Genomic DNA, 11,976 nt, shown 5'->3' on the forward strand with positions numbered 1-11,976 from the left:
CAGAATTTTTTTAAAAAAAAAACTGCACGGAAAACGAGGCGGCGGCGAACCTCGGGCGGCGCGCTCCGGCGGCGGCGGCGGGCGGCGGCTAGGGCGGCTGGGCCTAGGGTTCGGCGGCTGGGCTCTCTCTCGGCCGGGCGGCGCCTTATAAAGGCCCCGGCCAGGGAGTCCTGGCCGAGTACGGCCCGTAGTCGGTTCCGGTTTTTTTTTAAATAATTCCGCTCGGAAGAAAAATAAAAAGAAATACTAAACAGACTCCAAAAATCACGAAATAAATTTTGCCGGGTTCCTAAAATCAAGCCCGATAAAGTGAACATTTATCTGGGCCCAAACTACAACTTTGAAAAACGCATTTTTCCTAAATTCAAATAAAAATACCGAAAAACTCCGAAATAAATCTTATTTGATTTTTTTATTAAATCCTCAATATTTCTATATTTTGGGAAAGTCATTTTATTCCCTCTCTCATATTTTTGTAATAGAAATAATTGATGATAAAATAAATAAAATCAAATGATCCTGTTTACAAATTTGAGAAAACTCAAATATGTAAATAACGAAATCCCCAACTCTCTCCGTGGGTCCTTGAGTTGCTTAGGATTTTCTAGGATCAAAACCAAAAGCAAAATAAAATATGATATGCATGATGACCTAATGTATAACATTCCAAATTGAAAATTTGGGATGTTACATAGGAACATGTATAAGCATGAAGAAAGCAATAGCAACATACTAAACGATCGGGTGCTAAGCTAATGGAATGGGTCATGTCAATCAGATCATTCATTTAATGATGTGATCCCGTTAATCAAATAACAACTCATTGTTCATGGTTAGGAAACATAACCATCTTTGATTAACGAGCTAGTCTAGTAGAGGCATACTAGTGACACTTTGTTTGTCTATGTATTCACACATGTATTATGTTTCCGGTTAATACAATTCTAGCATGAATAATAAACATTTATCATGATATAAGGAAATAAATAATAACTTTATTATTGCCTCTAGGGCATATTTCCTTCAGTAAACTACTCACGCTTCATCAGAGAGGCAATGGTGTTGATGTAGAAGCCCTCCATGATCGATCCTCCCTCCTGCAGGATGCCGGAAAAGGCCCCAAGATGGGATCTCACGGGTACATCAGGTTGTGGTGATGTAAAAGTGGTTTCGTGGCTCCCCTGGATGTTTTTGGGGTATAAGAGTATATATAGGAGAAAGAATTAGGTCAGGGGAGCTACGAGGAGCCCACAAGGCCGGGGGCGCCGTCCACCCTTGTGGCCGCCTCGAGGATCCTCTGACATGTACTCCAAGTCTCATGGGTGTCTTCTGGTCCAAGAAAAATCATGGCAAAAGTTTTGTTCTGTTTGGACTCCGTTTGGTATTCCTTTTCTGCGAAACTCTAAAACAAGGAGAAAACAGAAACTAGCACTGGGCTCTAGGTTAGTACATTAGTCCCAAAAATAATATAAAATAGCATATTAATGCATATAAACATCCAAAGCAGATAAAATAATAGCATGGAACAATCAAAATTATAGATACGTTGGTGACGTATCAGTCTACAGTGAACTACTCATGCATCATCAGAGAGGCACCAATGAGGATGATGTACCCCTCGGTGATGGTGTCTAGATTGGATTTGTGGTTTCTGGAACTTGCGGCGGCTGGAATTGTGTTCCGTCGACTCCCCTAGGGTTTTTGTATTTTTTGGGGTATTTATAGAGCAAAAAGGCGGGGCTGGAGGCGGCCGAGGTGGGCACAGCCCACCAGGGCGCGCCTGGGCCCCAGGCACACCCAGGTGGGTCGTGCTCCCCTCGGAGTCCCCCTCTGGTATTTCCTTGGCCCAACTTGTGTCTTCTGGTCCAGAAAAAATCTCCAAAAAGTTTCGCTGCGTTGGACTCCATTTGGTATTGATTTTCTATGAAGTAAAAAACAACCAAAAAACAGCAACTGGCACTGGGCACTATGTCAATATGTTAGTCCCAAAAAATGATATAAAGTTTCTATAAAATGATTGTAAAACTTCCAAGAATGATAATATAACAGCATGTAAAAATAAAAAATTATAGATACATTGAAGACGTATCATTGCATTACTCCGTTTCTCGATGAACTTAATACACTAGATACATGCTGGATAGCGGTCGATGTGTGGAGTAATAGTAGTGATGCATAATCATTTCGGTATACTAATTTTGCACGTGATGCCTATATATTGATCATTGCCTTGAGTATCGTCATAATTATTTGTTCTTCTATCAATTGCCCAACAGTAATTTGTTTACCCACCGTGTGCTATTTTCTCGAGAGAAGCCACTAGTGAAATCTATGGCCTGGGTCTATCTTTTATCATATTTGCTTTGCGAACTATCTTTTGCTATATTTGTTTTCAGATCTGTTATACCGAAAACCAAAAATACCTTGCTGCACTTTTTTCTTCAACTTATTTTATTTCGTGTTTTATTCATATGTACTTATCCAAACTCATACAAATCAATCTATCTTTTTTACCCAAGGAGGATTGACACACCCTCTACGCGTTGGGTTGCGAGGATTTGTTCTTTGTGTGCAGGTACCGTTTACATAGTGTTTCTTGGTTCTTACTTGGATTGGATACCTTGGTTTCAACTGAGGGGAAATACCTACCGTAAGCTGTACTGCCATCATCCTTCCTCTTTGGGAAATACCGACGTCGTTTCAAGCCGCATCAAAAGGATTTCTAGCGCCATTGCCGGGAAGACATCATCAACATCTATCAGGTTCCTAATCACAAATCTCATATCCTTGCCATTTACATTATTTGCCATTTTCCTCTTGTTTTCATCTTCCCCACTTCTAAAACATTTTTGTGAAAAGCACAAAAATATTTGCCTTCTTTTCGTTTGCCTTTTTCCTTTTTTCCTCTTTGCTTGTGTTGCCATGTGTCTTCTATTTGCTTTCATCTTTGCTTGCTAAAAATCTATTGATATGGATCTTCATCCACTTGCTAATCTTTTCAAAAGATCCAATTATTATGAACCAATTGATAGTCAATTGACTTCACTAGATTACCTTTATGAAGTTTTTCTTGATATTCATGAATCTGAAAATTGTGATGAAGTGTTAAACGAAGAAAATTATAAAGTGATTCATGATAGCTCCTTGAATGAAAAGCAGAATTGCAATGATGTATTATAAATTCTATTAATGTCAATTGTGAGTGATAGCCAAAACCAACTAGCTTGGGCATGCTTGTTTTGTTATGCCACTACTTATTGCAAATGATCATGATTGGGTGATAATCATTCTATGATCTTGAAAATTTAATTTAAGCCTCATGATGAATATGGAAATTGATTATAATGTTTGCAATATTATTGAAAGTGGGTTTGGAGAGTGTCAAATCTAGGGAAAAACAATCCCACATATTTGTAGAGTGTTTAGTCTTATGATTTTCTTTTATTGAAAGTGGGTTTGGAGAGGTCATGACTTAATTGATGCTATCCCCATTATCTTGGAAGATATAAAACTTTATGCATGTGGATCATGAAGAAGAAAATATGGTTATAGAAATTTTCATGTTACTAAAATTACCTCTCGTTATATTGAGATCACCATGTTTCTTCTTCATTCTTGCATATGCTAGATATTTCTTGTCTTGTGATAATTTGTTTGCCTACAAATACCTTATGGATAGGAAGTATGTTAGACTTAAATGTGCTTGTCACAAGTTTTATGCTCTCTTTGTTCTAAATCTTGACTTTCATGTGAGCATCGTTAAAATTCCAAGCCTATCTTAATGGGCTATAAAGAAAGAGCTTGGTTGGGAGGCAATCAATGAACACCAATATTTTTCTCTTTTTCTTTCTTTCTGTTCTTGAGTGTTTGCAAAATGAATGACTGTATGATTGTGTTTTTATTTCAATTACTGTTTGAGCCAAGTAAAGGCCTTTCGCTCATGTTGGGCGATACTTGATTTGATCTTGTTGAAAAAACAGAACGTTTGCACTAGTAGCGGAATTGTTAAAATCACAGAAGCACGATAAATTCAAAAATTTCCCACAAGATTCATATAAAAATTTCTATGTTGTCCTAGTTGTTCAGAACTTTTGGAGTTACAGAAGTATGGACAAATTCCAGATTACTACAGACTGTTCTGTTTTGACAGATTCTGTTTTCGTTGCATTGTATGCTTATTTTGATGAATATATGGATTGTATCGGGGGGTATAAGCCATGGTAAAGTTGGAATACGGTAGGTATAATGCAATAATAAAATATGAATGGGTTTGCAATAGTACTTAGAGTGGTGATTTGCTTTATTATACTAACGGATCTCACGAAGGTTTTGTTAAGTTTTGTGTGATTGAAGTTTTCAAGTTTTGGGTGAGATTAGATAGGTGAAGGAATAAGGAGTGAAAAGAGCCTAATCTTGGGGATGCCCATGGCACCCCAAGTTAATATTCAAGGAGAACCAAGCAACTAAGATTGGGGATGCCCTGAAAGGCATCCCCTCTTTCTTCTAACAACCATCGGTAATTTTACTTGGAGCTGTATTTTTATTTGTCACATAACATGAGTTTTGCTTGGAGCATCTAGTATGATATGAGTCTTTGGGTTTTTTAGCTTTTTAGTTTGTCACAATTATCCTTTCCAGACACACCTATTTGAGAGAGCCAAAATTATGCTATGTTTTGTTAGAAGTGCTCTATATGCTTCACTTCAATTTTTTGAGCTATGGAATTGCTCTAGTACTTCACTTATATCTTTTTGAGCATGGTGTGCGTTAATATTTTTGAACAAATACTCTCATGATTCACTTTGATTTATTTGAGAGTTAGTAAATTTTTTGAAGAAATTGTCTCATGCTTCACTTATATTATTTTTAGAGATGAAAATATTTATGCTCATGTTCTTCACTTAAATTTGTTTGAGCTTGTCAAAAGCAATTGCAACATATGAAACTAGACCCAAAGTGATAGATATTTAAGAGGGATATAATAAAAACTTTCATGAAGATCATTGGACAAAATAAACTTAATTCTTTGTAATAGTTTTGAGATATGATGATAGTAATATGCGAGACATGTTGGTGAGTAATTATGCTTTAGTAAGAATATTGGTGTTAAGGTTTGTGATTCCCTATGCAAGCACAAAAGTCAATAGTTGTGCAATGAAATTACACCCTACCTGTGGTGCATTTTTCAGTGTTAGTTATGCTCAATGCTCATTTATGTCAATTTTTGTTTCTTGGTTGGTTGCTTCTCAATCTATTTGCTAGCCTCCACTTGTACTAAGTAGAAATACTACGTGTGCATCCAAAATCCTTAAACCCGGTTTTGTCATATGAGTCCAACATACCTACCTATATGCGGTATTTCCATGCGGTTCTAATTAAATTTGTATGTGCCAACTCTAATTTTCAAAATGAATTTCCTTTTTTGTGCATGTACCGCTCATGAAGCGGCAGGGGGTGGCCAATATTTTTCCATGCTAGATGTGTATTCTCAAGATGAGTGTTTATTCACGTGTCATTGCATGAGAGTACAGCGGTAATAGGGATGCCCAATCCCAAAATGAAAAAGAAATTTAATTTATGTTGTCGAATAATAAATTCCTTGGAAAGTGTTATATGGAAGGCACCCGTGGATACGGCTAGCCATGGATTGTCAAAGAATGGTGGAAAAAGGAATAAAGTTTATTTTATGTTTGGGAACCGCCTATGATGTATCTAGCATGAAAAGTACTGGGAACTACTCGGTTGTTTTCGTTGACAGGAAAAGCATGCCTCTCAAAAAACAACTTATCTCTCAATTTTAGCTTTGAGCTCTGGCACCTCTACAAATCTCTGCTTCCCTCTGCGAAGGGTCTATCTATTTACTTTTATGCAATTTTTATTTTTATCCGAGTATCCATATTCTCTTATAAAGCACCAACTAGGGAGCACTATGATCGTACTTAAGCATTGGATGTAGCTAATATTCGAGTGTGTTTCATGAATGGATCAATGATTGAGCATGATGGGCTAGGGATAACTTTCTTTAGTGTTGATATTTTGAAAGACATGGTTGCTTGTTGATATGCTTGAGTATTGAAGTCCTCATGTCAAATATAGACTATTGCTTTGAACCATCTAAAAGTCCAAATGTCCACGCTACAAAAGAAAAGAATATGTGGTGAACATGTTAGGCAGCATTCCACATGAAAAAATCCGTTTTTATCATTTACCTACTTGAGGACGAGCAAAAATTAAGCTTGAGGATATTGATACGTCTCCAATGTATCTATAATTTTTTATTGTTCCATGCTGTTATATTATCATTCTTGGATGTTTTACAATCATTTTATAGCAACTTTATATCATTTTATGGGACTAACCTATTGACATAGTGTCCAGTGCCATTTGTTATTTTTTTCTTGTTTTTTACTTCGTGGAATATCCCTATCAAACGGCGTCCAAACGCAATGAAACTTTTTGGAGATTTTTTTGGACCAGAAGACAACTTGGGAGCCAAGGAAGCACCTGGGGGAGGCCCATGGGGCCACAAGACAACATGGTGTGCCAGAGGCCCTGGCACGCTCTGATGGGTTGTAGGGCCCATGGGGTATCCTCCACTGCCTCTCAGCTCTGTAAATACCCAAATATTCCAGAAACCCTAGGGGAGTCGACGAAACACAATTCTGGCCGCCCCAAGTTCTAGAACCACGAGTTCCAATCTAGAGCCCTATTCCGGCAATTTGTCGGAGGGGAACACGATCGCGGAGGGGTTCATCATCCTCATTGGTGCCTCTCCGATGATGCGTGAGTAGTTCATCATAGAGCTACGGGTCCGTGGGTAGTAGCTAGATGGCTACTTCTCTCTTTTATCATATTTGCTTTCCGATCTATCTTTTGCCGTATTTGTTTTTGGATCTATTATACTGAAAACCCAAAAATACCTTGCTGCACTTTTTCTTCACTTTTTTTATTTCATGTTTTATTCAGATCTATTTATCCAAACTCATACAAATCAATCTACCTTTCTATCGAGGGGGGATTGATAACCCCTCTTACGCATTAGGTTGCGAGGATTTGTTCTTTGTGTGCAGGTACCATTTACATAGTGTTGCTTGGTTCTCCTACTGGATTGATACCTTGGTCTCATAAGTGAGGGAAATACCTACCGTAGCTATAATGCATCATCCCTTCCTCTTTGGGAAAATACCGACACAGTTTCAAGCCGCATCACACTGCCATGAAAAGAAAATTTCAGCACCTCCTCCTACGCCTGGTGAAGCTCCTAGTCCTCCATGTACACTTGCCACTATCACCTATAACTTGTAGGCTCTCTCTACATCTATTACATTAAAGTGGCAATCCTGAGACTCCAACCATCATGCCGTGATGCGCAGGCCAATTAATGTTACAACATATAACCATCTCATACATAAACTCATTATCATGACAAAGGCTATACCACATCATATGCAAACCTGCAAAACCAAGTTAGACGTCCTCTAATCTAGTTGGAACATTTTAATTATGTGGCTTCCAGGGTTTTCAGATAACACTAGCTACCCACATCCACAATCAAGGTGACAATTCTTGTTGCTAGATTAACTTTCGGTGTGTGAGGGAAGAGACTTAACTAAAAATCTCTAGCCCCACACTAAACTTTTTCAAATACACATGACCCCCTAGAAGATCATTCATCGTCATCGCTCTATTGTATTTGCAACGGTTCACTATTCTTGACTAAGATGAAGCCTAAAGAACTGTTAGCAGATCGTCAACAGCCAAGGCCGATCGATTGTCAGAACTTTGTACAAAGCTACATCATACCATCAATGAACTTAAGCGAGGCAACACTTGAGGGAAACATAGCCAGAACATCAAACCCTCACATTCACATGCAATCTAGATAGAAACATGCATCTACTCATTGAACCGCTCATGATGCCAGCGTTCGGAAACATAGTAAAAAACAAAAAAAATTGCCCTACGATCACCCATGAACAATATGAAGATGCATAAACGGTTTGGTTCACGATCTTACCGACTCCGGAGTGTAGTGAAAGTAGACGAGTCGGTGTAGACCATACTTGGAGTACCTCGAACCGTAGATGAATGATCCCGTGAAGCACCCACGAACGATCCCTCGAATGGAAGATCGAAAGCACGAGCTCTCTACTTGGTTTCAAGCATACGGTCTTCATGATCCGGCAGCGCTTCGCCGTTCAGAGCTAATTGTTGCCGGAGAACTAGAGGGAGGAGATTAGAACCACATTGGGCTTCTAATTGTGAGGATTAGAGGATCTAGTTCAAGCTCTAATTGACCAACTATGACCAAATAGAACTAGAACTAGAGAACTAGAGGAGGCTCCAAAACTTGTGTGTTCAGAAGTGCCTAGAATCTCTAGTATATATAGGTTAGAGGCAGAAGGAGGGACAACACACAAGGAGGGAATGTTTCCCTCCTTGGTGCGCCGGCCTATGGGGAGGGAAAACCTCCCCTTGTCCAATTCGGCATCCCCTCCAAGGAAAGGGGCGCGCCTTCCCCTCTTGGGCCCTGGTGGCCCAATTCTTCCTCCACTACTTGGCCTTTTAAGGTCCGTTGATATTAAATTAAATATAAAAGCCTCTTAACAACTAGTAAATCATTTTATTATTAATTTAGCATCACCGTGTACATTTTACACTGATATATCTATACCTAATAATAAATGGGCTATTGCATCTTATGGCACGCCACAGAAATTGCCCCAAAAGTTGCAAAATATTCCCACCAGTGCCATATGTAAGTGATAAAAAAGTTTTACACAGGGGAATCCCCCGCCTGGGCTGGCCCATGCAGTAGGAGCCTGCTATACCGCGCTTTATGCGTTGGGAGAAAACACAGCGCGCTCGTTTGGGCTGGCCCATGTCCGGTGGCCTGTTTTCCAATTTCCTTTTTTATTTTCCTTTTTCTTTTTTCTACTTTAAATAATTTGGGACTTCAAAAAAATCTGAAATAAAAAAAATGAGAATTTTGAAATAAAATGTTTGATAAATCATAAAATGTTTGTGGATTTAAAAAATGCTCGCCATTTTGTTAAAAACTGTTGCTTATTCAAAAAAATAGGAAATAAAAAATGTTCATGATTTTTAAAAAGTTTGTATATTACAAAATGTTAATGAAATTGAACAAAATTTTGTCAATTCAAAAAATGCTCAAGAATGAAAGAATATCCTAAAAATTCAAAAAATATTTGTGGCTTACAAAATAGTTTTCTCATTCATAAAATGTTCGCTGATTCAAAAAATGATCATGCATTCCAAAAATATGTTCATTAAATCAAAAAACATTCATGAATTTCAAAAATTGTTCCAGAATTTCCAAAAAATGTTCATCGATTCTAGAAATGTTTGAAGATTCAAGAAAATTGTTTAAAAAATGTTCATAATTAAAAAAAATAATAGTGTAAAATATTCATTACTTGAAAAAATGTTCTAAAATTTGTAAAAGTGTTTACAAATTTGAAAAATGTTCATGAATTCAAATATGTTCATGAGTTCTAAAAATGTTAATGATTTCAAAATTGTTCATGATTTCACAAAATTGTGAGAGATATTGTATGTCGATGATGTACCAAAATGTGGTCATGGCCATTGGAGATTATTTTTTTTCGTTGCAACGCACATGCCCTTTTGCTAGTTATTTATCGGTAATACCCGGTATTACCCGATAAAAGTCCGAACCCTTTCGGTGACCCCGAAACGCTTCTGGTTCCTCTCGAAAGTATTTCGAATACTAATGAAATAATTCGACAAATAAATCCTTGATACTCTCGTCCTACTAACATTCAATATATCATGATTACCTTAACCTTGTGACCCTGTAGGTTCGGTAAAACATAGACATGAATGAAACCCCTTTATTTAATGATCGATAGTAGAACCGTGGACGTCCATATCGATCCCTATGATTACACAAATGACATTTGAGTGATCCTTTGGTTATCATGTGATGTTCTCTGTGCTTCCCGATACTTTACAAAACCCGAGATCCATCGGTATCCTCCTGAGTCGTATACATGCTTACTATACCATTATCCTCGTTACCCATTTTGTTCTTCTTTCTCGTTTAAGTGTTCCGACATCCCCATGACATAGTCACCTATGTCTGGACAAATGGTAATTGATGTCGTAACAGCAGGAGGGCCCTAAGAATATCTCTCCATCATCAGAGGAGCAAATTTCACTCTCAAGTTATCTAGTCCCTTGTCAAACTTTTTGATGAACCTGTAAGTTGTCGTTATGATCATTGTGTTATAGATGACGTTTGAGCAACCCCAAAGTCCACCATACGGAAAGAAGTGATTACGATACTCTCATGGTCCAAGGAACAGAAACACATATTAACACTCCGTGTTATAACAATTGATTTCAGACGATATTATCTCAAAGTATAACAAACAAGTTTGGGTCGATTCAATATGTTTGTTCTTCTAACGTCATACTGTCAATGTTGTTCTAGGCCCATCGTTACACTTAACGATATCCTAAGATCTGGAAAACGTGATCACCAACAACACTTGAGCCAGTCTTAGAGGCAAGACCAGGAGTCTATTCTTTACCATTTATCATTCCACACATGCATATGACTTTTTGACTGAATTACATATTCTAAGATCATAGCAGTTATATCAGGAAATATAAACTCTTAATTATGAAATGGGAAATATAATAATATAATATTATTGTCTCTAGGGCATATTTACAACATCTTTGATGAGCAACCAACAATAGGTGAGAGTGAATGGCTTGTTCTTCTGCCGGGCCTTGAATGCTTCCAAAGATTGAAATGCCTCCACAATCAAAGAGAATGCGACAAATGTAATAGCGAAGGACACAAGATGCAATAAACATGAACATGGCATACCAATGCAAATAGGAGAGGTCATACCAAGTCACGGAGCCTAGGCCACTCATGGGACGGGCTTCAGTGCTCTCAAGCGCGACACAATACTTGTTGCATTCTTGTTGAATGAACCCCATCTATTTTTGATTGAGTTGATGCCACGGGTGATCGCAAACTTGTATGGAGGCAACTTCCTCTGTTCATGAAAGGTTGTGTGAACTCTCGTCAAAACTGATCCTTTTTGCTCGTCACTGGTCTTGGGATCTTGGCCTACACTGGTACGCGTCGATGCTATACAAACGGTTTTTAACCCCTTTTCGCAACGGCATTTGGAACCGTTGCCAAGTGAGTGTGGGCTATAGGGGGTCCTTCCCACACGACCCAGAAACCATCGGGATATGCCCTTCTGGCACACACGCTCGGCAAAATGAGGTCATGTGCGACCGGCGAGCGCTCCAATACAGAAATACGTACAGTAGAGCTAAAAATACAATTATACATGAGAAATAGTTTCCAGTCGCAAGTACATCCCACACAGTTAGTCCCCTCTAAACGTTTCCGTTCATATGTACATCCCACATAGTCGCTCCAAGGAAAACATTTCCGTTCACAGGTACATCACACACAATTTTTCCCATTAAATCGTTTGTGATAGCGTTGCCATTGCACACGATATTAATAATTTTCAATTTTGCGTTATTGAATGCATCACACATGGTGCGTAGAAGAAACTATGTGGCAAAGGTTGTCCATCACACATAGTTTTTATGTGGTAAATGTTTGCGCAAGGTGGCCTAACGCAAACAGTTTTCAAGAGAAAGTCGTTTGTGTAGTGGAGATTGATCGCACACGTAGTGGATCCTAGAAACATTTCTGATCTCCACGTATATCGCAGACGTTTCGCTTTCGCAAACCGTGTGCAATGTAATACCTAATTTAAAAATCACATGTTTTGAATTTGAAAGTAGGCAATCACTTATTTCATATCCAACCATGTTTGTTACAAATATAGGTTCAACCACGAATGCATAATTCAATGCACAGGTACATCTACTGAAGAACTACATAAGCACCAAGTAAAGAATGATGAACCACAGTTGTACTAAAGACTGTAA

Source organism: Triticum urartu, chromosome 1, assembly GCF_003073215.2.
Source record: "Triticum urartu cultivar G1812 chromosome 1, Tu2.1, whole genome shotgun sequence".
NCBI classification, from domain to species: Eukaryota; Viridiplantae; Streptophyta; class Magnoliopsida; order Poales; family Poaceae; genus Triticum; species Triticum urartu.